At 33.9% G+C, this 25615-nt stretch overlaps 1 protein-coding gene across 2 annotated transcripts in view; it reads left to right on the forward strand.

Moving 5' to 3' along the window:
• The window catches only part of LOC132700588 (zinc finger protein 608), a 152674-nt gene that overhangs the window by 15996 nt on the left and 111063 nt on the right, over positions 1–25615 (forward strand). The gene's annotated exons all lie outside the window — the stretch shown is intronic.

Here is a 25615-nt window from a genome sequence, read left to right on the forward strand (position 1 = left end):
ATAGGGGACAAAACGAAGTTTTTAATTGTGGGCCCACGCTATCTAGAGCCTTGGAACGCAGTACCATCTGAAATAATACCAGGTTTTGTTTTCACCCTATTTCAGTATCCAGGCCAGCCCATTCCTCATCTAGCTACTGGAAATACGAGATTTCCAGGACGCAGTGCCCTATTTCAGTATCCAGGCCAGCCCATCCCCTCATATTTCCAGTTACTTAACCTAAGCTCACCTTAAGTAACCTTTCATACTAAAATTGTATCCATGGCTTCATATTATCGATGCCAGCCACACTCAAGTACGGTGTCCTTGATCGTGTCATCCCAGGAATGTATGTAACCTCATATCGGTCACACCCCACTACTTTCGAAACCCTGAAAGGACCTCGCCACTTTGGCATCAACTTCTGACTGGCCCCCGTTGTTGGACTAGACGTGATTTTCAATAAAACCAAGTCTCCCTGATGAAACCTCTTTGGTGCGCATCGCTTCAAATCAAACTACTCCTTTTGGCGGGCCTGATATTTGCGATAATTATCTCGCACTTTTTGACGTAACTTTGACACGTCTATATCGTCCTAGCGGAGGGTACAACGCAACTTGTTCAAATAGTTACAAAACTTTTTAAATATTTGTGAAGTAAATAACTTTCCTCGGTCGCTAATTATTCTCTTAGGAGACCCAAAGAACTTAATCATGTCCGATAACGATATACCCTCCTGCTGATGAGAACTCTGCTCACTCGTAGACGCAACTGCCAAAGGCGGGGTGTAGCTCCTGCTTTGGGCGGATGATTGACGTCGGATTGCATGCACATCACGATCACCACTTCGCGAACGGCTACGAGCACTAGGGGTTAAGGGTCGGTCCCTCCGCCGGTCACTAATTGCGCGATGACGATGCATTGTTTTACTCAGGTGTGAGCAGACACCGAGTTGTTATCCCACTTCTGATGTAATCAAGGTGTTTTTAAAGTAGAATATTCATTTGAATACTTGGGATTTATTAAAATGTAAAATACAAAATATAAAACTATCGAGTTTTTAGACTAACGGAAAAAGAAATGTCTGCAGAGAGTGTTAAATGCCAACTGCCCTATCTTTTCTCCTGGGTCCTTAGCGCGCCCGACATAACTCGACACCCACTTGATAAAAACCTCCATATCGTTTTTTTTCCCAGGTCGATTTCGTCGAGTCTTACGAATATTGTCGATAATACTAACGAGTTTATTTTCGTATTTTCATTTGGTAGAAAATGGTACGGTCGAGGGTACAGTTGATTGTAATTAATTTTAAATTTTTAGAATTCAAATTTAGATCTAAAAGAGTGGTCAAAATAGTGAGCGTAATAGCAATGCTGTACAGTCGGCAATGTCCACCACAATCCTAAACAGCTTCAGGTCATCGGCAAACAATAGAGCGCAGCTAGTTATGTAGTCGACTATGTCGTTAACGAATGATAGGAAGATCAGTTTAGCCAGATTACTGCCCTGAGGTGCTCCGCTTGTGGCTATAAACCTCGAAGAGCGGTGTCCACGAATCTCTACATACTGATATCTAACCTGTAGATATGAAGCAAAAAAGTCTACCAGTTTATTGCTGAATCCCATTGCCTCAAACTTTTTCAGGAAGATAGCGTGGTCAACTCGACTGAATGCTTTAGAAAAATCTGTGTATAGTACATCAACTTGAGATTTATTGTCTAGGGCCTCTTCAATATACTGAGTAATGCTGTGTAATGCTGTTTACCAACAGCAAGATGGTGCCCTAGTGGTAACTCAAGGCATTTAAGGGAATTTCTTAATAACCAAGTACCCACGGACCTGTTAGATGGCATGCCCAATCTCCCGATTTCTGAGTTTTAGTTTTGGTTAGTTTTATGGGGCTATATACAAAAGGAAGTATATAAAACACGATATGGCGGTATACTATAACTTCGAGAAGCAACTCATTTATTCTTTCGAAAAATGCAAATGGGACAAATTCGTTTCCTCGTTTTTTTTTAATGTCGTAATTTTTTTGTGTTGCAAACTTATTGTTATTATTAAACTTCAAAAGGTATTTAATTCTTCGATGGCAATATCTGATTTTCAATTGTTTGTTGTTGTAATTTATGGCCTTCTATTGTATTTTTGAAAAAGCAAAAAAAGAGCGGTTCGCTAACTTTTTGATTTGCTAATGCCTTAGGCGGGAAAAGTTATATAAGGGCGTTTTCGATAAGTTATTTGATCTAAAAGGGTTATGAAAATTTTGTTAGCGGCATCTTTAGTTTCCCGAAAAATTAGTGCACTATCGCGAAAAGCGCAACTTTCCATTTATCAAAATAACGCAAAAATGTACAGGTGGAAAAAATATTTTTTAAGTCTTTAGTAATGTAAATTACGCAGGAAATTATAAAACCATTTCTATTGTTATTTAATTTTTATTTTGTTTAGAACTGAATTTATTTTAAGTTAACACAGTCAACTAATACTTCAGTGCAAATTCCGATTGATATCTGCGGTGGTGAAAAATCAATATCTGCTAAAATAGATAAGCCTGAATCGATTTTGCCAAGTTGCGGCTGCCTGCTTACAAGGTCCGAATAAGTTTTAAATTTTGAAATTTTCAGAGGGCCTGGAACGGATTGAGGCTCACATGATTGTCAAATTTTCAATGATCAATTTTCAAATTTCAAAAGTTTTACCTCAAATAAGATTAAAATAAAATCGGCAACAAATAAATAGTCAAATGTCACTATTTTTAAGCACTGTATTCATAAACTACTGTAGAGTTCTCCAAACGATATACCGTTTTTACGACATAATCCGGTATTTAATTTTGGTAAATTCTTATCAAAGTGTAACCCTAGGCCTATCTCGCTCTTTGTAACTCTTAATAAATAGATTCGCAATTCCACAATCACGTTCCAGGACTGGACTTCGTACTTCGTGCATACAAATGCTGAAATCTTACGGTTGATACCATGCAGTGAAAAATCCATTCTTACTTTACAATGTTTATTATAAATATAAATGAAAGAGTACATTTAGCTATAAAACAATGTTAAAATTATATAAAAAAGTTATTCTGCATCAAAATAATGACTATCGTCACTTGACTCGTCCCTCACATTAGTAATTAATTTTGGCACTAGTCGACGTCTGTAAACATTTTCTTGGATGACATGTTCTAGACATTTTTTTCTAGAACGGGGGGGGGCCGCACGATTTTTCCGCGTTTTTCTTTCACACAACTGTGTCACGTACTATGGCATACGATGTTTTAGTCATCGCGGACGTTACTTTTATTGGTCCACTTTTCCCAAATGTCGATTTCAGAAACACAAACGCATTTAAAATCATAATTTAGGCAGCAACGTGCAAATGTGTCCGAGTCTTTGATCCATTTGAATTTGACGGATGTGCATCATCAATGATTATTACGTCATCGACCACAATCTCAAATTCTTTGTCATCGCAAGTGACTAACAAAACTGAATAATGTTAGTATTTGGTAAGAAATAAATTGTAAATGCTACCTTAATAAAAATGGCACAAGTAATACTGTTTCATAAAATCGCGATTTCAGCAAACCCCACATATCAACCTGAGAAAACATCCACTACAAATCAATTACCTAAATAAGATTTTGTATTGCTTTCCTAGAAAAATATTTCAGAGTCATTATGTCAAACTCTTAAATTGGAAATCAGTTTAAGCTTTTTTATGTGGTTTTACTATAGGTCAACCTAATTAATTGGCAAATTCAACTTGAAATCGAGCTACCTCAAGCAGGCACCGTTTTAGGAAGATTTATTAATAAACTGTTTAATCAAAGAAAATTGTGGCACAAGTGCTGAAAAGAATGGTCCCTTCCCCTTTCCAACAGTCGGGTCTTAAACCCATTCCGTAGCTAAAATCATAAAAGGTTGTAAAAACGGTATATGGTTTGGAGAACACTAATACATTTCACCCACTGCTATCGAGGCCATGTAAAGATGACGGCCGTTTTGTAATTGCACCGGTTATTGGTCAAGGAGCTTTATCATTTACGAACCTCTTAATAGATTTATTTTAAATGGAACTTTTATAGTGCGATTCGCGGTATTGCCCGTGTTATAAATTGTTCGTCGAGAACGCGGTTATTAATTAGGTAAGTATATGTAAATATAGACCGGGCACTAGAGCGACTCGACGAGCTCTATGCGTGCTGATGTGCCGGCCAATTGCTATCCGCCATTAAAACACTTCGAATAAGTTAATTAATATGGGGGGCTTACGCTTCGCTCGCGTCCTTGTCTAAATACGGATAGTAGACGTCTTATGCGGAGCCATGTTCGCGTTTCCAAATGACCGACCGAGCGAGTTAATAATCTTTCGCTAATAGGGAGGTGAAGGGAAATTTAATCGTCGATTATGTATACGGAGGTCAATCACCTTATTTTAAAAATTATGAAAATAATATACGTTTCAAGTTAAGATGCAAAGAAAAAATATAAATATAATATAAAAAATTGTATAACATACAGCACAATTTTACAACACATAATGTATGGTTAGTTTTGGTTCATTTTGGTTTGTTTTGCTTAGCTCTGTTTGATTTTTGTTAGTTTTTGTTAAAATTGGTTAGTTGTGGTTAATTTTGTTTGTGTTTGGTCAAAATTGGTTAGCTTTGGTTAATTTTGGTGTTTTGTACATTAATTGTGTACGTCTGCGAAAAGTACTTTTGAAATTCATTTAGGTCGTAACTCTGGAGGTATATTTAGAAAAAGACATCCTAGTCATGTTTTTATGTGTGTCCTCTACTCTGTGATATAAATATCTACCCTCATATACACCACACAATATCTTCAATAAGTAAATCCTAGTAAATGTTAGTAGTTTATGTATTTCAAAGATCAGTCTACAGGATTCTAGAGGATTTAAACCAAACATTAATCTAATGATTCTCCTTTGCGAGATAAAAAGACGATGACTTTCATTAGCGGCGCCATATGTTGTAGCTTATAGTTGCTACGCCCTTAAAAGACCTTTTTCATCAACAGCAAGTTTGAGGTTTAACCACTGATCAACCTAGTTTAAATTGCTATTTAGAATGACTCCCACAAACAGTCTTTTCGGGTAAAAAACTTGTTAATGACCTATCTATCTTTATTACGAAATTTTTAATTTCCGGCGTAGAAGGCCTATTAAAATAGACCCAGATGGTGTTAGACGTATTCAACATCAACCTATTTCTAAAGCACAATGTTTAAATTCTCGAACGACCAAGCTAGCCTTTCGGCATAATTCTTCAATCGTCAATGCCGATATAATGATCGATATATCGCCAGCGAACTAGAACACCTTCCCAGTAGTCACATGCAACGGCAAATCGTTTATAAACGTGAGCAATAAGAGTGGACTCAGAATACTACCCTGGGGCATTCCAGTGCCGACGTCATACTCAGACGAACAAAAATTATTCGCTCCGAATGTATTTAACTCTCCCGTGGCTTCGTCAATGCACATAAAAAGCCAGGTGCTGTTCTGGCCACTTGTCTGAAGGGAAAAGATAACAGTTCCAATATATTTAATAGTAATTAACAGGTGATTCATATACAAACAACACCAGTGGATATCGAACTAAAAAAAAGGACTGACTAAGTTTTTCACAGTTTTTATTGAAAAATAATAAAATAATTTTTGAGAAAGGTCGGCGAGTGATAATATTAGTATCACACACATTCCAGTTTTGTATAAACAAAAAGAAAACTGTTCCTGTATTCGTTTAGGTCGGGACCTTGGATAAAATCGAATAATAAAAGAACCAATTTGTTACAAATTTAAATTTAATAACACTAAAATATCAAAAAAACATAATTTAGCTTAATGATTTGGATGAGATCTCGATATTTTGAGCTCAGGATTCTACAGGTAAGATATTTCCAAATCTTGCAGTTACTTTCTACAATGTTTTATTTTGTTCAGATTTTCACACTTTTTATGAATTCATGAATTTTGCGATAGATTTATCAATTTGACCAATACTACATGCTCTGAGGAAGAGTCCGAATTGCTGAAAAAGGGTTTCAACTTTAATTTAAATTACTCAAACACCAATAAAGAGTTAAATTGTTTAGGGGTTGATTGCAAACTTGCTACTAGCGGTCATAACGACAATATTGTACACAAACACGTATTAGCTAATTTAATAAAATCTCAACTCAAAACTAGCAGTAAATTCCAGGATCTTTCACATATGTGTTTGGTAAAATCAATTAAAAATAAAACTTTCCAAAATAATACAGTATTTACAAGAACGGATAAAGTAAAGACAGTCATATTCTCACTCAGAGACAATTCAACCCTATCATAAAACAAGACTCGTTAGATAGTTGAATAGTTTGATTAGACAAAAATTATTTTAATATTTGTGGTCAATTTGATATTGCTAAAGAAGTATTAATTATGGGAAACCCACTTGCAGAAAATTTCATGGACCATTTAGAAAATACATAAGCATCCTCTGAGTAAAGGACTTCTCTGGTGGTGTAGATACGTAGATGATGTTTTAGCATGTTTCACTGGAACGGAAAGACAAGCAGTGCTTTTTGAATAATATTAACTAAATACATAACCGTATAAAATTTACCATAGAGACGGAACTAGATAACTCTCTAAACTATTTACACTTAACTAAACTACGGAACAAATTAGATTTTTCCGTTTATCATAAACCCTCACACACGGACACAATAATGCATAATAACTCAAATCACCGTTACTACTACTTAATATACCACTTTCCACAAAAAAAATTTGAAAGAGAATTAAATGTTATAAAACACATAACTTTTAACAACCCACCTTTGATAGGTAAGATTATAACCAAAAAGCAGTTTCAAAGAACTCTGAACTCTATCTATCCCATATTAAACACCGAACCCAAAATTTATAAAACAATAAAATACATTGGAGAACCTAGCAAGAAACTTTCGAAACGTCTATCTAAATTTGGTCTTAATATTGCTTTTAAAACACCATATGACATTTTTTAAAATACAACAAAACTAAATTACGAAAAACTAAAAAATCCGGAGTCTTCCAGTTGAAATGTTAAATTCAGAATTAAACACGATAATTTTCACATTTTACATAATCAATCCAAAAGCAAAAACTAAATTTGTTGAAGCTATGGAGATTAACAAAATAGATATTCGAATCTATTACTTAGTAACCAAGTGGATTTAAATCAGTCTCCGTTGTTAAATTTAAATGTATAACCCTATACCGATAATTAAATAGTTTAGTATGCGACAAGTGCGGTAAACGGCATTTGACTCTCGAGTTTATTTGACACGAGCGGAACGCAGCGGAGCGAGTGTTTAATAAACGAGTGTCTTCAAAAGTTTACCGAACGTGTTGCATACTATACTTTTTCTACGGCCGTTCATTTTTGGGTACCTTTTTTCAAAATAACACCAATACATTCACTGACATGACGCAGTGCGATAAAATTTTCAAAAACATCCCATTACTCCCACACCCGTGCGGTAAAATCTCGGAAATGTCCGATGTGGCTCTGATCCGTGGGAAACGAAACTGACGTGGTAAAATGTCACTTTCCACACACTACGTCGGTGTACAAGGGAGTATAAAATAGTATATAATGCAACAAGTGCAGTAATAGTATATTATGCAACCAGTGCCGTAAACGTCATTTGACCCTCGAGTTTAATAAACGAGTGAGTTAAAAAGTTTACCGAACGTGTTACATACTATACTTTTTCTACGACCGTTAGTTTTTGGGTACATTTTCGCAAAACAACACGAATACATTCACAGACATGACTAACAGAATTGACAAACGTCAAACTAACTAAACTAACCAAAACTCAAAGCGTGGGAAATATCTCTGACAACATCCGATTGCTCCCAAATCCGTGCGGTAAAATCCCGGAAATGTCCGAAGTGACGCTTCCCGCACGCTAGATCGGTGGGTAATTAGGTGTTTTACAGATGGGAGTAGAAAAAGAGCATTTGACTCACGAGTTTAGTTGACACGAGAGGAGCGCAGTGGAGCGGGTTTTTAATAAACAAGTGAGTTTACTTTTTCTACCACCGTTAGTTTTTGGCTACATTTTCGCAAAACGGCAAGAAAAAATTCGCAGACCATCAGAATTGACAAATGTCAAAACTTAAAGCGAAGGAAATATCTCCGACAACATTCGATTGCTCCCAAATCCGTGCGGTAAAATCCCGAAGTGGGATTCGTGGGAAACGAAACTGGAGTGGTAAAGTGACGCTTCCCGCACCCTAGATCCGTGTGTAATTAAAATAAATAAGAACTAAAAGTTCAGATTTTCACGAAATTATATATTTTGACATAACAATTGTTTCGACAACACCATTTGGTGTTGTCGAAAATCTGAATATTTTAATAATTTAATTGTGTTCAATGGATTTTCATCAAGTAAAAGCCACTTCAGTCCAATGGAAATATTGGAAATCTTGAAGGGGGCCCAAATTAAGAGAAAGAAAGTTTATCATAAAAAAAAGATCTTATAATTTAGGCCGCCGTCGCGTAGCGGCGATCATAAAACAAACGGATATCTTTTTGACCAATAAAAATTATAATAATAGCGCGGCCGTTCGTCGTGATCGCGTTCTCGACATACAACGAACGCCGGTATTAATGTAGTCGTTAACCGCCCACGTTACAAATTTATCCGGCCGTCGAAAAGCTGGCAGTAAAAACAATACAAACACTGTTTTATGCCCGTTTAAATGCGGCTCAGCTTAAAATATGATTCACCGCTGCCGCTGTGAATATCTAAATTACAAGCGGTGTGTACCCGCCCGCCCCCTTCTACCCAACTTCGCAAATTGATGTTGGAAGGGCGATCCAAACTCGATGGCATAAATTAGAGATATCTATAACGACCTGTGTTTAAGTTTTGGTTGCTGTCATGGTCTATATTTTAAAAGTAGCAGGACGAACTTACTCCCGTTAAAGAAAAATAAGGGGACGACGTAGCCATTATTATCAAACCGAGTAACGGCGTGACTTAATATGTTAGGAACTGTGATTACTTTGTAGTTAATATCGATCTAAAGAGAAGAAGACTGTATTTCAGCACATTGTCGAGTGACCTAATTGTTACGCCCTTATAAAAGCGAGTGACGTAAATGCTTTGCTCATGTTATGCGAATTTAGTGATATGGGCTAGTGACCTAAAAACGTAACGGAGGGAGTTGTATTCTATTGGAGAGATGTTATAAGATATCATCAATTTGAAAGTCACAATAATAATTTTGAGGATTATTCCGTTTCTTGAAAATTTTAAATTATTTAATGGAATCTCTAAACCAATTCCAGGGTTTTTAAATAATCCTTCATCCTCATATTTCCCGAAGATTTTGGTGATATAACATACACGACCAGGAAACTAGCAACGAACGAAATAAATTGAGACTAAATCTAAACCTGGAAAATGTCCAGTACATAGATACATACAATGGAATGTAAGTATTTGGCGTTTCATTAAGAAAATATGGAAATGACGAAAGAAATTTTCTACAGAAAGTGAGAAAAGGTAAAGTTATTGCAAGCCAATTGAATTTGTTCTTGTAGAATAAGGATATAAAAAAGACGATGAAAGTACATTTATTTAAAACTCTGGTTGATACTTATGGCTTATGGATACTTAAACACAAGGTTAAAAGAGGAATTAACAGACAAAATAATATACAGTGACTCACAGCTTAAATGATATAACAAAACGAACAGCTATAACAAAAACTAACCAGTCTGAATGTCTATTTATTTGAATTATTGAAATTAAGTTAGTTCTTGCTATGCCTTCTAAAAAGTGTGAGTTACTTTTTCTCTTGAATATGCCTTACTTAGTTAACAATAAAGAATTAATTAAATTATATACAATATTAACGTCATAGCTTAAATGATGCAAAACAAAATATGAAAAATAAAAAGAGAAAAACAATTGCATAATTTGAAATACTCCTGCTAATATTTAGTCGGCCTCCCTCATTATCGATAATGGCTTCTAGTCTTGTGGGTATTCATTCAACTAATTTTCTAGTATACTCCGGGGAAAATGTGTTCCATAATTTATTGTTGTTAGGTATTGGGACATTTTAACTTTGTTTTTTAATGTCAACCACAAATTTTCAATTACATTTAAGTCTGCTGACTGGGCTGATGTCTTAACAACATTTGGGCAGTTATAAAGCAACCAATCGCGGGCCCGAAATTCCGCGTGCTTTGGCTCATTGTCATGATAATAAATAATCGTTTATTGAGCACTTATTAGTACAAAACGTATTTTTGAAGTCGAGAAGAGTACAAACAAGATAAATATACTACATATAAACAGCTAGACCAGTGTAACCAGAAAGTAAACCTTTTTACACTCTAAGAATAATTAATTTATCAAATAACTTAGATCTATTGTGCCTGATGAGTAACAAATTCGTTTATAGAATAGAAACAATGGTCTTCAAAAAACTTGTTTGATAATTGTTTGAATTTTTTAAAGGAAGGTCTTTTAACATCAATGTTTGTGGACGGAAAAAGAGTGTTTGCAAAATATTATACAAATCTAGATTAAGTTTATTTTTTTGTGTAGTACACGACCTCGATCTTAATGTTATGATATTGTCAGCTGTTCGCGTCATGTAGCTGTGTAGTGTGTAGCATTAGTCGGAAAAACAGACAAATTTGAGTGGATTTCAACTAAAGTTTGGAGAATAAACATACATGGTAACGTAAGTATTTTCAATTTTTTGAATATTGGGCGGCAGTGGCTGGACGGCGGAACACCCCCAAGAACCCGAACCGCAGACTTCTGTAAGTAAATTTCTTGAAATAAACAAACCAACAGTGGATGATAATCTGGAATAATTTTCGTGAATCAGTAGTTTAGCGAACCCTCCATACAAATGCAAATGAGATACAATAATGTTTACGATTTAAGGATGCTAAAAGTCCTAGAAACTGCTAAAAACTCAAAATTGTTGACATATTATATATATTACATATTTTTTCATCGAGAATTTAGGGATGTCACAGGTAACAAAGATTACACTAATTTCACGCAGCCGGTGTTCACCATATTTTGCGCCCGATTTACCCATCGGTGACCTGGATATAGACAGATATAGGGTTTATGCATTTGCCGATATTGCAGACACTCCTGAAGTAATTATAAAAAAAAATGTCAGGTCAATTCAACATGCGCATGCTCGAGACTTATAATCTCGTTTTTAACCAATCACCAATTAAGTTTGGATGCGGCATTTTTACGTTCCGACAGTTATTTGTGTGGAAATCACTGTTTACAAAGAAAATGGCGCAAAGTGCACTTTAGTAGGTGAAATGTAGAGGCATGCGCGGAAAATCATAACCTGCTCTACATATGCGCCGTATCAATTTTTACTGAGCCACTTATCACCTAATGGATATTTGGTTACCATTCTCATAAAGCGACCATTTCCATATAACGACTGTTTTTGCATTCCCCAACTTAAATACTAGCGTTGGCTTTAATTTCTATGTCTTTTGTTAAGGAAACTCTAAAATCGAAATACAGAACGGATGTAGTCTGTTAATTTATATTATATGCTCTGGTTAGACTTGACCAATTACTGATGTTAAGAAAAACTAGACAGAAACGTGATGTTAAGGAAAAGTTTTTTTTATCGAGTTTTGCATTGTAATAAGGAGACATAGTGAATAAAAAAAGGGGTGCAAGTTATTTCCACGACATAATATAAAATTTTCTTTTCGAGCGGACTTTCTAAATTACCAATATTTAATTCCCTAAGGGTGGGGGCAAGAGAAGAATTATATTCTATATCCACAGGAATATGTTTATTAATTTTTATCCTTTGAGGAAAGTCCAGTGTTATATTGAATTAACAATTTGTATAACATTAATAATGATATACATTATTAATGTTATACAAATTGTTAATTCAACTGCGACGCTTTCGAATTCGTTACTAAATGCAATGGGATTTTTAACCGCAAACAAAATGTGGCGTTGTTCTTGCCTAAATATTTACATCCATTGTTTCCGAACGTCTATAATTGGGTAAACAATGCGATCCCGTGTTGTTTGACTCCGAATATTTATTTAAGAACGCCAAATAGTCACGAATATTATTGTACACGCAATAAGTCGCTTCGACAACGGACAAGCTTTTTAAACGCTTTATTTTGATTGTGTATATGGTTTAGTTAATGCCGGTAAATATTTTCTTTGGTTCGATGTTCGTTCGTCTTAATTCGGTTCTCTTTTATATAGAAATAAACTTTACGTATAGTGATTACGATTATCACGCAAGGTTGACGTTATTTATAATAAAATCGGGTCGCTTATTCTGTTTACATTCTCAGGCCTCGTAAATATCACTCAAAGTTAGTCAGGCGAACGGAATTATCGTTTTTGAAATATTTATGAACTGGGACCGCTCCCATAAAGTGCCTTTTTTTTTAAACCTGTCAACGTACGTTTTTGAGTATTATTTGTTTTTAAAAGACGTTTCGTCCTTGGTTTTCCTATGGTTAACTCGACCACCCCCGTTTCGTTAACTCTTTTCTTTGCCAATTTTAAATGCAAAATTGTGAACTGTTTTTTCAAAAATATATAACAGCCGCCTTGGTCTTTGAGATAAAAGTAATTTTAAAATTTTTCAATTTTGGAACACGGCATTATTTCGAATACCTTTTTCATATCAAGCTCCTAAATTGATCAACAAATTACGATTAGTTTTTTTAAACGACTTAATTTTATTTAATTAAAGAAAAAGGTTAAAAAATTTGCGTTATAATGTTATGGTTTGAAAAGGACTGTGATATTTTTTGATATTTTATCTTTCTTGGTTAGTTTTAGTTCGTTTTGGTTAGTTGGTAATACTTTGTTTTAATTTTGTATAAAATAAAAACGCCTTTTATTTTTTGAATTTGTCGTCATTAAATTTGTAAAGTGTTTTGGTTTTTAAAATAAATACACAATAATAGTAATAATAATGATAATTAATTAGCGACTAATGATTGGCACTAATCACTAAACCACTTATGTTGGCATCCGCACGTTTCTGCTCATATTAAATCAATTAAACCTTCTTTCTAAGCATTTGCATATGCGTATTTTGTAGAAAGAGAAGAGGAAGAGATAAGTTTGATCATCTCCTTCAAAATTTATTTTTTTTTAAAGTGGGGTTTTCGTCATTCCAACTTTTGTTATATTATTGTTATATTATTATTGCTAAGTTATTAACAAAAGCAATTCCGCGTTAGTAATATGTAACTGGCAATTGTTTGTTGTGCTTCTGGGAAAAATTGAATATAGTTTTGAAAATGGTTAAAAAGATACAAATTTAATGAAACGTAACCATACAGGGCGCTTAATTTTAAAAAATTTTATTGTATATTTTGTTTCATATTATGAACTTTTGCGAAGTTAATGCCCTCAAACAAGAAAATTGCAAACTAACCAAAACTAGATGTACCTTTTCAATGTGAATTTCTGGTCGAAATTTTACCCCAAATTTAAAACATACTATAGAAATAAAAAATTGTAATCTATGGTTTACGTTCATGTTACGGCATTGACATTGGCTGCAGCACCCCCAACCTCATATAGGTTACGCATAAACGACGTACATTTCAAGTTCGTCTGGTCTTTTTTTTATGGGTTTCTGTTTATTTTTCTGATATTTTTGGTCCTACAGCCTAGATAATTTGGCCAGCTTACATATATAAAAAACAATAATATAGAATTCCTGAAGGATGTCTTCATAAATATAGGATCTGGAAGTATCCATTATCCTGATGGTGTTTTTACATATTTAGTGGAAGAATCTTCTGAATCCCATCATGCCTGGGTACCAGCGTGAATATGAAAAATCCGGCAACCGATCAACTCACAATACGAATCCATAGACATCCGCATAGAACAAACAATAATTTACAAAACTATGGGCACCATGCCTTTAACGATTCAATGAATGAATATGCTAATCAACATTTTAAGTCGAAGGACCACCGCCGAATTTGAATTAGGGCAAAAATTCAACTGCCCTAGGGCCCCGCAGCGCATACAAAGCATTAAAATAAAAATTATATATTACCTTTTTTTGTTGCTCCTATTTAAATATCAAGTATCAACTGGATAAGAGACAACATTTTATTAAGTTAAATATAAAATATAATATAATAAATAAAAAATTACGCGGCAAGTTCAATATCAAAATGTTTATGGGACCGCTTTTTAGGAATTTATACATTGATATATTTCCGATATGGAATAATTGAAGGGAGTAGACAAATTTTCAAATAATGATAATAATAATGATAAAAGTTTAGTTGGTTTACAACATTTAAAAAAAAATCTGAAAGTATATTACAACATTATATTAAAGAATTAGAGAAGAATAGAACTAAATTAACCATCGAAAACTAACCATAACTAAAAGAATTTAAAAAGGAAGAATTTTTAGCTACATTTCGCAAATTAATATTAAAGTTCAAATTGAAGATCAAGATGTATAGATCCGCCCCTTTCCGCATCAAAAACTAATTCACAACTAATAGCTTCACAAAACAAAAATGAAAATATTTTTGATCTGGACAATAACAGTGGCAGGTTAATGAAAAAAAATATTATCTATATTATAAAGCGCCTTAAAATATACCATAAAATTTTCAAATTGCGGTCGAGAATTTAAATTAATATAAAAAATAAAATAAATAAAAAATAAATAAATTTATGTCTATTTCAAAAATTTATGTATATCGTAATTAACTTAATTATTTTAATTTTAATGCTGACCCTGTGCCAATTGGTTCTAAACTAGCCTATTTTATATATAAATTATTAATTTTAAATAATTTTTCAAAATCGGTGTAATTCGTAAAAATTATTTGAAAATCCAGAAAATGTCTGTGAAATCCTTGAAATCTGAAATCCACAAAATATTTGGAAAAATCCTCGAAATCTGTAAAATCGTGTGGTTGTGTGAAATCTGCTGCACCCATTTTGGATGGTGATTTACCCCTCGGGTAATAATAACGTATTTTTTTTTGCAATAATATCAATTGAAAACAATTTATTAAAGAAATTGACACAGATTCTATTACGAGTATCTAAAATCCAAATCGAGAAAATGGCGCTCGTGATATAAATTAATTATTTTTGTATATTTTCATTATATTTTTTTCAATTAAATTTATTAATTAGATTACAAAATAAATAAAATGACCTTTAATATTTATATCATAACTCTTTTATTTGATATTTTTCTTCAATAATAAAAAGACACAAAAACTATCATAGGGGGATTTTTGAGTAGCCTAGGCCCCTCAGGTATGTAAATCCGGAGCTGCGAAGGATACAATTTTGAATCGATTTCTAGGGTTGTGGAATTGACCAGTCGATTTTTTTTGTGTGCATTGACCGGTCAATAGTTTTTAAAATACCACGAAATTTTATTTATTATTTATTTATATATATTTATATTCAAATGGAGTCGATATTATTATTGGGATTCCCCGAATCGCTAAGTATCGTATTCGGATATTCGTTGAACAGGGTTATAGGTAAATTGAACATCACAAAATACATATTATTATTAAATTATGTTATTTTTTATGTTTATTGTTATTTAAAACATTGGATCGAATTCGACTAGTCAATTAAGAAGTGGTCAATTGACCGGTCAATTCTTTTCAAGATCAGGCGCGACACTATCGAGTGCTAACTTTATTCAAACCAGGTAGGGGCAAATTTGTAAATGGTTCCTTCTGGAATCTCTTTATGGTTAAGTTTAGTAGACTTCTATTTAACAAATTCCTTGCATTGTTTACGTTTCGATCGCAAAGCGGTGTTGCCAAGCCGGTAGCGTTTATGATCCATTTTCATATCGTTCGAGCTCCCTTATAGTTGACTGTCTTTGCGTTGACGACGGCGTCGCGTAACGATCGTTCAATTAAGCCGTAATTAAGATGTTCTGTGCGCCCGACGTTTCTATTATTATAATCCCGTCCGAATGTCGATCTGCATACGTTCGCGCGTGTCCATTTGGGTTGGGAACGACCCGAGCGTTCGGCGTCCTTTGCTCGTAATTGCCAATTAATGTTATCTGTCGACGTGCAAGACAAATTGCGCGTATATACCTGCCGGTATTTGCGTTCCGTGTATTACGTTGAAATTCGCGCACAACCGAGCGTGAGAGATAAAGCGGTGGTGGGAGGAATAATGGGCAGTTTGCCGGCGTGTAGTGACGCTTATGGTACGGGGTGTCGTTTAGATATTGAATCGTTTACACTGAACATTAACTACGATAACGATAAAGAAGGAACGGGTCACTTTTTGCCATAAAGAAGGACCAAAAAGGGACAGAATCATAAATGACAGCACCATAATTGTTTCCATAAGCAAAAAACTGCTATCATAAGCAGAGGTAAGGCAAAAAAGTCCATTTGCTACCATAAGCAGTTTATAGATGCGGGTGATCCTTCTTGCCATAAAGAAGGATCAAAGAGAGACAGAATCATAAATGACCGCTTTTTATCCATCGCATTTGCCACTATATTTGCTTCCATAAGCAAAAAACTGCTACCATAAGCACATCTGCTACCATAAGCAGTTTATAGATGCTGGTGATCCTTCTTGCCATAAAGAAGCATCAAAAAAGGATAGAATCATAAATGACAGCTTTTTATCCATCGCATCACTGGACATTTACCACAATATTTGCAACCATAAGCAAAAAAACCTGCTACCACAAACAGTTCATAGATGTGGGTAACCCTTCATGCTATAGAAAATTGTCAAAAAAGGGCATACTAAACAAAAAATTAGCGCTATTAGAGGCAAGAAGTTTTTTCAAAACCTCAATAAAAAGTCACTTAAGCGTAGATATTTACCTTTCATGTTCCCATCAATATCGGCGACATTCCTTTGTGTCAAAACAGATAACGGAATTATCTGTTTTCCCAACCGAGCAGTCTGATCGACCAGTTGCAGACGATGCGACGACGGGCGCCGCCTGCGTTTACGAGGAGTTTTTAATTCGTGCTGCCGTGTAGTGTTGAAGGATATGGTGCAAAACAATACGCAGTGGATTTTGATATTACAGAAGTATTTAATTTCTTTTTCTTTCACGAACACTTTCGAATAATATCTATCAACGCAACTACCGATTGACTGCAATCAAATTTTATAACATTTAGTACACTTGTAATATTATCTACAAACCTTCTGGATTCCTCCTGCGTCGGTTATTAATAAATCGAACTTGCTGATATTTCGCCAACCATCTTCTTGAGAGGTAAACCGAAACTGACTGACTTGCTTTGTACTCTGTATAGTCTGTCTCTATCTTCATCGTGTTGCTTTTCGATGAACCCTCCCCAATAAAACTAACGATGTTATTACCTATTGTTATTGGGTAAAGGCATTATCAAGAAAATTATTCTCACTTGAGTGACATGGCAGGGGTGTGCCATGATTTTCTGATATATTTCTTGAGTGTTGACCATTTGCGGCAGTATTGAATAATAATAATCATTGGTGGCTTGATGCAAAACCGGTTGTGAAAAACGTGTATGAACGCCAATATCGTCTATAAGGTATACTATTAATACTAGAGAATTGAAGAAAATTAATGAACGTAGTGATTTTCAAACTCATCGTGTAGACAATAGTGATCTGCACCGAATAATAAGGAAAATGTATTGTCTTTGAAGTGAAGTTGTTCCTACCTTGAATAAACTGAAAAAGAGGCTAGAAGAAAATGAAACCAATATACCAGCCTCTATAGAGTTGTTTATAAAATCGGATTAAGTACCGCAAAATATACATAAGGGAAGTAGTACTGAAATCACACGCTTTGACATTACCTTACCTTCAAGAAATTAAAAGATATAAATTAGACAATCGATCCGTAATTTACCTTCAAGAAACATGGTTCGATACACACGATCATATATCCAAATTTCACTCACTGTCAGAATAAAGCAACTTCAAATAAATGAAATGAAAAAGCTTCTAGCTTGGAATACCACGAAGATACAAGTGCCGAAATTTTTGAAAATTGGTTTCAAAACAATCTAGTAAAAAATATTCCCAATAACAGTGTTGTTGTCATAGATGACGCAAGCTACCATAGCCGTCTGCTATGCAAAGCATCAGCCTCATGTAGTCCTAAAACTGAAATCCATAAATTTGTGAGAAAATGATATTTATTTCGAATTTAGATACAAAAAAGCGCAACTAAAAAATAGTATGTATGCGATAATTTGACTGAACAGGCTGGGCATACTTTTTTACGTCTTCCTCCTTGTCATTGAATATTTAACCCCATGGAGTATTTGTGGAACCAAGTAAAATCAAAGACCAGAGCAGAAAATGTTACGCCTACTTTAAGTTTCAGTGTTATAAATTTGATAAAAAATGTAATTAATAATATACCAATTGAGATCTAGAAAATCTCAATACAATTTCAATACAATACAAAAAATTCGGAACCATTACATTTCTAGACAAAATACCATAAATCTTATTATAATTAATCTCAATGATGACTCTGATCGTGAAACAGAATTAGATTTCGACATTAACTATGAATTTACGGTATATATTTAATGTCATTGTTTTTACACAAAAAACATTATATTATTACCAGAATCTTCGTCCGTCCCTAGTGTTCTGTCCTCTATTACCTATCGGACCCGAGTTTTCTTGCCGTCGGCAGGTAACTTCCATAATTGCAATCAAATGACAGCACGGTTTAGATTGTGACAGACTATGCCTGTTGATATACTGTTTGAGGGGGGGTGGGGGGCAGCGCTAAAGGAAGAGCACCACCAAGATTGTCTCAGATGACTGATTCCCCCCTATTCATGAAAGGTCTGAGTTGCGAAGATTGTTTTGTTGTTTAGAGATTTCTATGGATTCTCAGATTTTTCTTTTTTAGGAGAATTGAATACATGCGAGAATTTTTGTTGGGTCTAATAAAATGACTCTTTCATGTTCTTTTAGTCTAGTTTATATTTTTCATCCTATTTCTCTAATGTATTTTTTGGAATGCTGTAAATTCCTGAATCTCAATCGAAATTTTGTGTTTGACAGATCGAAGTTATTCAGAGATTTTTAAGAGGTCAATCTGGTTTTAACATTATATTTATTAAGAACCTTTGATATACAGGATGTCCCAAGACATGATTGCCGGAGTGTGTTGCTGTATTAAAAATGCCAACTGAATATATACCCTTAACACTATTCTAACTGAGCTATAAACATTTGAAATTTTAAAGACCATCTAAAATAAACTTTTATTATTTTTATTTTATTATTTATTTTATTGAATTTGTTGTTCAAAATGTCCACCCAGTTACTGTATAAATTAGTCTAGCTCTTCTTAGAATTGAAGTGGTAGCTCTGCTAACAGTCTATCAGATCAGAACCAATAGTATCCGCGTCATTAATAATTGTAGCTACCAGTTGTTCTCTGTTTTCAATATTTTCTGCATAAACTAAAGTTTTTAGTGTTCCCCATAAAAAGTAATCTAAGGGATTAAAGTCAGGTGACCGGTTACATGGCGACCAAAGTGAGGAGGCGCACCATCGTCGTTAATCCACAGTCGTTGTCTTACATTAAGAGCGACATCATCCAGAAATATTGGAATATCGTTTTCAATCAAACGTAAATAACGGACCATCTATAACGCCACACCAAATATTCACTACTTTGAAAATGGGATTCGTGGTATTATTGATACCGTATCGAATGAATGAGAATTCATTACTAAATAGTATTGTCGTAAAAATCCTTTGACAAACTAAATTCAAGTCTTGAAGCGTAGTCGGCACGTTTTAAAGCTTGTACAGGTAAGATGTCGTACGGGTACAAACCGAAATTGTAGAAAGTTCTGCATAATCTCATCTGACCTACGTTAACTCTATTACATATTCTTCGGATACTATTAGAAGGTTCAATATCAATCATATTAAGAATTGCATCTTCTTGAGCAAGTTCCTGTTAAACGGGACGTTCAGAAGTGGCTGTGTAAAACTTGCCGGTTTCTCCCAAACATCGATGGACATTGCTAAAAACAGTTTTACAAGTGACAAATCGTCTACGATATTCATCAATCCGTAAAGAAAGTGCATGTTTGCGTATTCTTCATTCGAAAAAGTAAAGATTGTGCCTTGAAGAGTATTTTAATGTAACAAACGAAAATAAACACGGAAAGTTATTTGAAATGACGTTTGCCGCAATATATACGATTCACAGCCACCTGGACCTAATTAAATAAAGCGGATTCTTTTTAAATGATCTTTAAAAGCAGCAAGCTCTTCTTCTAGTGATGAAGAATTTTAATTTATTTTCATACAAGAAGAACGAAATTTATCTCCAATTAATAGTTTCAAATTATTTCAAATTGTTATTATTGTCTGCGGAACTGGGTACTACCCATTGTGAGTATATTGAAAAAAAGAGGCAATATATCACTGGCCATTTGTTGTTGTTTGTTGATGTCAGTGACTTTTGAATCAAAGGAAGAACCACAGTTGCAAGTGTGAGGTTGCTTTCGGACTTTCTTTGTGATGGAACGCTTAATTCTCTGAAGAGAAGAGCAGACGTTAGGTGTTTTAATTTTGGGTTCAGTGAATCTGGTTGAGATAGTTTTACAGCTCTGTACACAAGAGTTGATAATCGATGATTTTTGTGCCAGATGGCGATGTCACAATGCATCTAAGATCTAAGAATAAGAAGAGAGTAGATAGTAAAACGTACATCGGGGTGTATCAAGTTTAAATAGCTAAGAAAATCTCGGAGTCTCATCATATCGAAAGGTGTCGAGGGCTTTCTTCTCAAAAGCTTCCATAAAAATATTTGCAATGGCTGGTGATAATGGTAAACAAGTTACAAGAAATATATGTTCCAGATAAGCAATTTTCAATTAAGATACAAAGATGTGATTCCAGATTCTCGGATTTTAATATATCTGAAATAAAGTTAAGAGTTTCAGGAAAGGGAGGGATCTAAGGTAAATGGTTTTTAATTCTTGAATAAAGCGGAAGGCATTAAGAACGAAACTATGAGTTTTCCCTATAAAGGGGTTTAATATAGAGGTTAGATATTTTGCTAGAGAATATTTTGGGGAACCAATGGTACCGACAAAAGGTCGAAGAGGCGATCCTGGTTTGTGGGTAGTGGTAGTGGGTAGAAGGGAATACTAAATGCAAGCAACAACACAAATACCGCTATTTGAATTTATTTTTTGTGCATTTTGGGTTAAAAATGACATGAAAACACAGCATTTTTTATATTCAAGCATTTTTTCAATGAATTTTTATCTTGAGATTGAGGCAATGGTGGAGCAGCGGTTCCTGGAAGCAGACGTAAGATTTTTTATAAACTATTTTATGGATTTTTTTTTATTTTGACTTGTTTGTTATATGTCAATTAGTTATATGTCAGTTAATGATCCCTGAAATCAATTCATTTGTTATTTATGATGTAAGTAATTATATTTTTAGGATTAAAAAGAGTATAATCATTTTAAAATTCTGGGGATTCTTTCACCTTTTGTTAATTGCTTATATATATTTAACGTTTTAATAGACTTTTTTAAGTTGACGATAGGATCCGTCTATAGGAATATTTTCATTTTTTTCTGGTTAGTCAGCCGTGCTCATTTTTCATTTCTTGCATGTGATTTATAAATTGATAAACATGAGAGATCTAGAACAACCCGTAAATAATTTTTTGTGAATATTCCAAGAGTATTGAACTACGTCTTAAAAATTTTAGTTGATGTCATAATTTATGTCAATGACGATATTGTTGATGTTTTTATTCATTTTATGTATTTATCAAGAAATGTTAATTGGTACCGAAACGATAATTTATGAAGTAAGGAAAGTAAAAAAATAAAATGCTGCCATTTATTTATTTATAAAAGAAAAAAGTGACGTCTGTTTGGAATTGATTTTAGGCTTTATTATAGTTAGCTTCTGTAAATATTGTACTGCCGTTCTGTTGATGAAAGGTTTAAATAAATTAGAGCCGCGGAGCCCGTATAAGTGCATTTAGGCCAAGGACAATTGCGAATCAAATTATAATTTAATAAAATAATGCAAACCACATTCTGTGCCTTTTAAAAATCTAAATTTATTATACACATTAGTTTTAAGATCACCGCCATCATACGTCATAGTAAATACCAAATATTTTCAAAATGCCAATTTCTCCGCATAGTTCAGAAACTACAGGCACTATTCGGATTGGGATAGAAGGATAGCGATATTGATATCGGCAGATGTTGCCGATTAACGTATAGTATTGGCTAAATAATTATTAATTTTTATATTATTATTAGTAATTATAATTAGCGATATTTTATTAAAAGAATTAAAACATTTTAAATCAAACTCTAGAAAAGTTTGAACACTACTGATAACAAACCTTCCTACAAATACTTAAATTTTAATTTCTTGATATTATTTTGCAAGAATACCAAGATCTCCAAAAAGTCATCGCTGACGGGATCCATGTAAGATAAATCCAAAATGAGACATCCGATAAATATACAAATAGTTTCCCATTTCGCAACTGACATTTTTCAACGTGTGGTGTGGCTGTGCTTAAGAGAACATGAAGCTCGGAACTTGTAACACATTTCTGGATTTTTCCTGGATCTGGTATAGGCTGCCTCGCTGTCTGTTCGCCAAACATAATGTTGCTTGAAACTCAGTTTCAGACGTCGCTCTGAAGAAGTTGTGATTACCTAATTCGTGTATTACCATATAGCTGCTAGAGATATAGAGGCCCTATGCAGGAACTTATGAGGCAACTGTGGAAAAATATTGAGGTTGAGAATGTGTATTCAACAGCCAACATGATCGCTAACAGATCGTCAGTTTGGATGCGGCATTCTTACGAAAGTATTTTTTCAAAATATGATTATATGTGATCTCGTTAAATGTTCTGGGAAAACGAGTTAAGTGTGTAGAAAATACTGGTTAGAGAGAAAATGACACAAAGTGCAAGTTAGTGGATCAAATGTAGGGGCATGCTCGGAAATCATTTTTTCCGTAGTAGCGCTACTATATCATCCAATAGGAGATAATAAAAAAAGATTCTTACAAAAGTTTCTTGGACTCTCTTGAAGTTTTAAAATATTATAATTTTGTTGATACAGGATGTCCCAAACGTGTCCACCCGGACATAAATTATGTTATTTTAGGTGAAACACCCCGTATATTTCGACATTTTTGGAATCTTTGGTTAAAATAGAGGTCACTTTCTTAAGAAATTCCTATTCGAATTTTGCAGTTTTTGGACATAAATTGAGGTTATGCGTTTTTTTTTCATATTTTGATTGCCCCATATCCAGGTATTGTAACGAAAATTTAACCACATACTAAGGAGATACACTACTCAATCAGTTTGATAGATGCGACTCAGCTTATACTAGGTGTCCCAAATAAGTAGTGCCGTTTTGGCGAACTCAATTAACAAAATCTCAAGATTTTCAAATGGAACATCTTTTATTTTTACTCAGATATCAATTCTCTCACAAAAAATACGGTCAGTTTGTAGTTGATCTTTTATTTAAGTTTTACTTACTTAGGATATTCGAGGTTTAAGGTAATACCCGTATAAATTCTTGTTGAATTTAAGGGTTTAAGGGGTAGGTGGTCACTTGTTGGCAATATTAGACATTTTTTAAAAAGCAAAGACATGGTACTACTTTTTTTAGGGACAATATATTGAAAATATATTACAGTATCAGCATATTTAATTTTTTTTAGTTATTTCTTTCGGTTTTCTTTTATAGGTTTCTCTAAATATGAATTTTGGAGTTTTATTAAATCGGTTAAAACGTCTAGTATAGAGTCGATTTTTTTCAGAATTTCCTCGTATTACTGGACACCCTGCATTGTTGGCATTAGGTTTCATTCGTATATCTTTAAAAGAAGTAATATCTAGTATTGTTAACAAGTGACCTAACATGGGCAGTTTTAAATTCAACCAGAATTTATGCGGGTGTTATCTTAAATCTCGAATATCTCAAAATTTAAATATAAGGTAAATTACAAACTTCCTTATTTTCAGATTTTGTCAATTGAATTCGCCAAAACGGCCTATTTGGGATACCCCGTACAAGCTGAGGCGCATCTGTCAAATGAGTCCATCTTCTCCTTAGTCTGTGGTTAAATTGTCATTGGAATACCTGGATCAGTAGCCACAAAACACAATTTTATATGAGGCAATTAAAATATGAAAAGAAAAACACATAACCTCAATTTCGGCCTAAACTATACAAAATTTGTATAGGAATTTTGTAATTTCAACAAACGTGTATCATTTAAATTTTAAATTAACAAAGTTGATGTCTGAGCGGATACTTTTGGCACACTCTGTATCAACAAAATTATAAAGTTTTAAATCTGCAGGAGAGTCCAAGAAATTTTTGTACGAAACTTTTTTTCGCATCTCCTATGAGTTTCCAGATCGTATAGTGGATCATTTTTATTTCTCACACGGTGTACGTGTATGCCACCAACGAATATCATAGACTACTTAGACAATGGAAATTGGAATTTGCTTGTGACGGGGAGTGTAGCAAGGGTCGTAACGGTGGCGATCCGATTAACCCTCCCTGTGACGTGGGACCCCTCGACCGGCGGCTCAATAAAAAGATTATTCCCGTAGTTAATTAAGGAAGGGGTGGGTATCCCCTCGGGTCGCCAATCAAATATGTAAGTGGTCCGGCGGAGATGGGGGGGGATTAATTTTGTGAACGCGGGGCTCCGGTTGTTATCGCGACATATGCATGCGTCTACGACGCCGGGGTTGGGAAAAAACAGTATAGTTAGGGGTGTGCGTGCGGGCAAGGGTTGCCACCATACTAAATATTAATGGGCATATGGATGGAATACCGTGATTCCACGGATGAGTTTAAACGGTGGCAGAACAGAATTAGCAAGTCGTTTCGAACGACGGCATTATATCCGACTCATTGTTCATTATTAATATTATTGTTTTTTGACTATTTAGTTAGTTAGTATAATAATAATAATAATAATAATAATAATAATAATAATAATAATAATAATAATAATAATAATAGTAATAATAATTATAATTATATTTGTTTAAATCAATAAAAATATACAATTTAACAACTTATTGTAATGTAAACATTAATTAAATATTATTACAAAAAACACATATCAAATGTTTAAAACTTGACAGCCATTGAACATAACGCAGATTAATTTAACTATGTTTCTCATCTATTATATAATATGATGGAAAAAAACATAATATTCTACCAAAAAAATAAAGAAATGATTTTATATAGTTACAATACATTAATGAATCTGTCAATTTCACTTATAATAAATAGCCACCTAGAACCTTAAGCTACAGTTTAGCATCCATAAACCACTTAGTTAATTTTTTTAAATGATTTTAATTTTATTTTATTTTTCAGTTCTAGAAGTAGTGCGTTATAAATGTTTTGAACAGTATAACTGTTTTTTTTTGTCCAACAGGTAAATGCATTTTTTGTGATGTTGAATTATCTGCACGTTTAAAGCGTGTTTCATAC

This window comes from Cylas formicarius, unplaced genomic scaffold (genome assembly GCF_029955315.1).
Source record: "Cylas formicarius isolate icCylForm1 unplaced genomic scaffold, icCylForm1.1 PGA_scaffold_10__41_contigs__length_53128322, whole genome shotgun sequence".
In the NCBI taxonomy this organism is placed as follows: Eukaryota; Metazoa; Arthropoda; class Insecta; order Coleoptera; family Brentidae; genus Cylas; species Cylas formicarius.